This window comes from Trichosurus vulpecula, chromosome 4 (genome assembly GCF_011100635.1).
Source record: "Trichosurus vulpecula isolate mTriVul1 chromosome 4, mTriVul1.pri, whole genome shotgun sequence".
NCBI classification, from domain to species: Eukaryota; Metazoa; Chordata; class Mammalia; order Diprotodontia; family Phalangeridae; genus Trichosurus; species Trichosurus vulpecula.
Window position 1 is genome coordinate 156519022 of NC_050576.1, and position 6073 is coordinate 156525094.

A 6073-nucleotide genomic window follows, 5' to 3' on the forward strand; every position below is an offset into this window, starting at 1 on the left:
CCCATACCATTTTTAGAAATGAAAAGTTGTTAGGAAGTTTTTCAGCATAGTAAGCAGAAATCTGCTGCTTTGTAACTTCAACACGTTGCTTTGACTTCCACCCTCTGGGACCAAGCAGAGAAAATCAAAGCTCTCTTGAAGGTGAAAAACCACTAAATACCTGAAAAGTTGCTATTGTGCCCCCAACCCTCAACCCCAAGTTATCTACTCCCAGGTTAACCATCCTCAGTTCCTTTAACTGAGTGGTGAAATAGTCTTGTCACTTCACTATCCTGGTCACCCTCCTTTGGCTAAACCTTAGTTTGTCAATGACATTCTAAATATTCTAGAGGTGGGGGACCATCACTCAGAACTAAACAAAATATTCCAGATGTGGTCAAGCCAGTAGCTGGGGATGATGACCTCTCTCGTTCTCTGTGGTATACCTCTCAATGCAGCTCAAGATCACATTAAGATTGTTGGCTACCATGTCACACTGTTAATTCATAGTGAGCTTGGCAGCTAGATGGCTCAGTGGATAGAAAGCTGGACTTGGAGCCAGGAAAACCTGAATTCAAATCCTTCTTTAGATACTTATTAGCTTTATGGTTCTGGGCAAGTCACTTAACCTTGCTCTATCTCATCTATAAAATGAGGATAAGAGCACCTACTCCATAGACTTGTTGTGATGATTAAGTGATATGAAATATGTAGAGCCCTTTGCAAACTTTGAGGTGTTACATAAATGCTAGCTATTATTATAATAGCAGCTCACATATTAATCATGCTTTAGGATTTACGGAGCACATCTTTTTGTCACAACAACCCCATAAGGTAGGAAGTGTATGTATTACTATCTCCATTGTTAAGGTAAAGAAACAAGTTCAGAGAGGTTTAGTAAGCCAAAAAGTGTTAAATCCAGATCTTGATCTCAGTTCTCCAAGACTCCAAGACTCTTTCCAAGACTATCTTACTAAATCTCCTAGTTTTGTGGTTTTGGTTTGTTTTAAGTCTTGGGAGTGATTACCTATCCTAAGCTCCAAACCTTCTCTTCTCTCCTCAAGACTAACAAACTACCTCCTCCTCCGACCCTCTCAGCCAATGACTTCCTCTTACACTTTACTAAGAAAATTTAAGCCATTCTCTGCAATTTCCTTTTTTTCTCCTTCTCTACACCTTACAACTTCTAGATACCAACGATTCTTATTTCTTCCTTTATTCTGTTTTCTGATGAAGAGGTAGTCATTCTCTTCACTAAGACCCACTCCTTTACTTGTACCTCTGTATACCATCCAATCCTGTCTTTAACAATCTACCCCCTCCCTCATATCATCGCTTCTCTTTCTAATCTTCATCATCTCCATATATGCTTGTTCAGTCCCTGATGCTGATAGACACACCCAAGTCATTCCCATTCTGTAAAAACACTTACTGAACCACAAACGAGAAGAGAACAAACTTTTTAAAGTGCCTAATATGTGCTAGGCACTGTACTTAGTGCTTTACAAATATTATCTCATTTGACTCTGTTATCCTTTTGAGCTAAAATCCTATATCTCTCCTACCTCTCACAGACAAATTCCTAGAAAAAGTAGCCTACACTTATTGCCTCCACTTCTCTCTCCCAATTCTCGACTTTTTGTAAATTGGCTTCAGACTTCATTACTCAATTGAAACTGCTTTTCCCAAAATTTCCATTCATCTTTAAATTACTAGATCTGATAGTCTTTCCTCAATTTTCATCTTTCTTGATCTCTTTGGAGCATTTGACACTGTTGATCACCCTCTTTCCCTGGATACTCTCTCCTTTCTGTTTTTTAATAACTACTCTCTCCCCCCCCTTTCTCTCTCTCTCTCTCTCTCTCTCTCTCTCTCTCTCTCTCTCTCTCTCTCTCTCTCTCTCCTCTTCTTCTTGCCTGTCTGACTACTCCTTTTCAGGTACCTTTACTGGTTTATCATCTATATCATAGGCCTCAATGGTGACTGTTTTCTCAAAACTCTGTCCTAGAGCTTCTTTTCTTTTCTCCCTACATTCTCCCTTGGTGACTTCATCAGCTCCAGTGCTCATTTCTGTGCATATCACTCCCAGATTGATATAGCCAATCCTAATCTTTATCCTTAGATCCATTCCTACACTCCAAATTGGATATACCATAGGCATCTCAAACTCAACACATTGAAAACAAGTACTGCTTATCTTTCCCCTTCATGTCCATCCTTCTTTCAACTTTCCTGTTTCTGTTGAGAGTATGACCATCCTTCTAGTCACCCAGATTCTCAACCTGTGTGTCATTCTCTACTCCTCACTCTCACTCACTCCATACATCCATTCAGGTGTCAAATCTTGTCATTTCTATCTGTCCAACATTTCTTAAATCCATCATCTTCTCTCTACCCGTCCAACCAGCACCCTGTTTCAGGGTTTCATCATATCTCACCTATTGCAGTAGCTTCCTAATCAGTTAATTTACCTCAAGATCCTTCCCACTCCAATTCATCCTCCCAACAGCTGCCAAAGTCTAATCATGTCACTTCCCTACTCATTAAACACTAATGACTCCCTGATTCTTCTAGGCTAAAATAACTTTTCTGTTTGGCATTTAAAGTCTTATATAAGCTGGAATCAGTCTACCTTTCCAATCTTAATTATACTTTACTCCTCTTTAAGCACTTCATAGTCTAAACTGGCATTTTTACTACTCCTCATACATTTCATCTCCCACCTCTGTGTCTTTGCATTGTTGTTCTCTATGCCAGAATCTACTCCCTCCTTATCATGACTTCTTAGAATCCCTAGACAAGACTTATTTCAAGTGCTACCTGATATATGAAGCCTTTTCTGATACCCTCAGTTGCTAATGCCTCCCTTATCCAAAATTATCTTGCTTTTATTTTGCACCTGTATATGTGCATGATGATTCTCCAGAACATGTAAAATCCCCAAGGGCAGGGATTTCACTTTTGTCTGTGCATCTCCAGTTCCTTGCAGGAGCCCCTGGCACATAGTATGGACTTGTAAATGCTTGTTTATAGATTGATTTTTTTCTTTTTTCACATGAATTGTTTTCTATCCATGCTTTCAACATCTTATACTTTGTGAATGATTTTTTAAAAACTTCTACTGTAGCACAGGTTTGTTATCGTTGTTCAGTCATTTCAGTCATATTCAATTCTTTATGACCCCATTTTGGGATTTTCTTGGCAAAAATACTGGAGTGGTATGCCGTTTCCTTCTCCAGCTTATTTGACAGACAAGGAAACTGAGGCACACAGGGTTAAGTGACTTGCCCAGGGTCACATAGTTAGTAAGTGTCCAAGACCATATTTGAACTCGGGAAGATAACCCTTCCTGATTTCAAACCCAGTGCACTATCCACTGTGCCACCTAACTGCCCCATAGCACACTAGAAAGAGAATTGGATTGGAAACCAGAGATTCAAATTCCTGCTCTTCTACTGACTGTGTAACCTTTGGCAAATCACTTCATCATATTTTGGTTTGAGTCTTAGTTTATTACTATGTAGGTTGACATGGTTGAATTAGATGGTATTTAAGGTCCCTTCTTCCAAATACTGTGAATTTACATTTGTCTGATATATTTTCTGCTGGATTAATCATATGCTTTTTAAAATCTTTTTTCTGCCACCTAATCTATCTATCCTTCACAGCTCTCTTTTTCCAAAAATTTGATAAACATATCATCTAGATTTTCAACTAAGTCATTGATAAAAATACTAAACTGAATAGGGCTAAGATAGATCCCTGTGGTCTTTCATTAGAGATATCCCACCAGACTTTGACACAGATTATTAATTACTAGTCTTTGGAAAAAACAGTTCAATATCCACTATCATCCAGATCACACGATGGTTTTAAGATGAGAGAGCGTCAGATGTCTTTCTTGAAATGTGAGTAGCACCACAATTTTTGCAGTCATCCAGGGTGTAGTAGAAACAGGATGGTATTAGCAGTCCCCAGACCTAGGTGCTAACCCTGGCTCTGCCACTGACTAGTTAATTGTGTGACCTTAGGCAAATTCCTTTTCTTCTTTGGGCCTTAGTTTCCTCACAGGCAAAATGAGAGGTTTGGGTTAGTTTCCAACCAGACCTGACATTGTATGACTTGTGAGATGCTGTGATTTTTTAATCTTCCCTCCTCCATCCTAACATTAAGTCTTGATTTTTCCTTCAGTGTCTTCTGACTCTAGCCTTTATTCTCTTTATTCCCACTAACTTAATTCAGACTTTCATTACCTTTTTGCTGGACTATTTCAATAGCTTCCTGTTTTCTCTGACTCCAGGCCCTCAGCACTATCACACCTTGGGACTCACTATGACCTTGTCATATTTCCATTAAAAACAACAACAACAAACTAGCAATGATTCCCCCAAATAAAGTCCAAACTTCTTAGCCTGACATTCAAGGCCTTTCATGACTTGGCTTCACCCTTCCTCTCCAGCTGTATCTCAAAATACTTCCCAGCTTCTCAATTTCCCAGCTTTCCAACATGAACAGTCTAGCCAACTGGGACAATCTGCTGTTCTCTGACCATTTCATGCTTTTCTGCCACCTGTTACCTGTTGCCTTTCCTGACTATCATCCAGCCACAAGTATACTCTCCCTTTTCTTGATTAAATATTATTCATTCAACAAACATTAAGTGCCACTGGTATGAAGGAGGATTTGAGGTAAAAGGGACCTTAGAGAGATGTAATCACAAAAATATTTCTTAAAGATAAGAAAGTTAAGGAGAAAAGTAAAATGTTCAAAATCACATAGGCATCGAGTAACAGAGCCAGAATTCAAACCCATTCCAATTCGGGTACTCTTTCTACTACTTTTTGCTAGTGGAGTTTAAAGTGTAAAAGAGGGATGAGATACAAATGGTATTACATAATGTGTGCCACAGAGAGGTGCAAAACAAGACTTTGTGAGATAGAGGGGAAGGTCTCTACCACATGAGACTACCTGGAAGTCAGGGTATTTGAGTTTGGCTGTAAAGAATGCATAAGAGTTCAGCAAGCAAAAAGGGGGAAGGAGGACATTCTAGGCTTAGGAAGTGCTGTGAGCAAGATACAGGATGGAAGAGTTCAATGTATATTTGGGGCTGTGAGAGGGGCAGGGACTAAGGAGTACAGTTTAGCTGAAGCCAATGGTATGGGCGAGTATGGGATAAGGGTTGGGAAAATAGGGTGCCACCAGACTGTGGAGGGCCTTGAATGCAGGCAAACGAGTTTGAATGGAAGGAACAAGGCAATCAGGAGTCATTAAAGATTCTTAAATAGAGTAACAAAACCACATCTTAGTTTACATCAACTTTATGGCACTTTTTACGGTACAGGAAGTACCGTATTTATTTGTGCCAGTGTCCTATCTTCCCTACTGGAATGAATCACCGGATTGTAGAGCTGGAAGGCACCTTAGACATCAGCTGGTCAAACTCCCTGCCTAGTGGATGACCGCACTGCCCAGTGGCTTAACAACATCCCCGACTAGCGGTCTAAACCCCACCAGGTCAGGGATTCTGGCATATTAATTTTATTTTTTAATCTTCACACAGCCTAGCACATAGTAGGCTCTCAATGAATGAAGGAATGCCTGTCATTCTATCATATTCCCAAGGCCAGACACAAGCCCAAGCCCTGTTTCACTCCCAAGAGCTGTTCTCAGTGGAGCCTTCGGCATAACTTGGGCCCTTCCTGAATTTATTTCCACCTCATTAACTCTACCTCAATTCCACTCCTCCACACCCACATTCCCTCCCCCCCCCCCACCCCCGGCCAGCTCTGGCTTCACACCCTCCTCCGATATTCTTGCTTCCTCTTTGCTTTGATTCTCTCTACCTCTTATTGTCTCTTCATCTTTGCACTTCCCCTGTGTATTTCCCTGACTCTGTGTCTGGCAGTCTGTCTGTGCTCTCCCTCTCACTTGTCTTGTATGTGTCTCTCCGGGTCTGTTTCTCCCACTTCTGGCCCACTCACCCCACCCCCCGGCTCATCCCCCTCCAATCCCGGCAACAGGTCCTCAGCGCTCGACTCTCTTATTGGTCACTGGGGAACACCCCCCCCCCCTCCGCCTCCGCCCATTCCCCCCC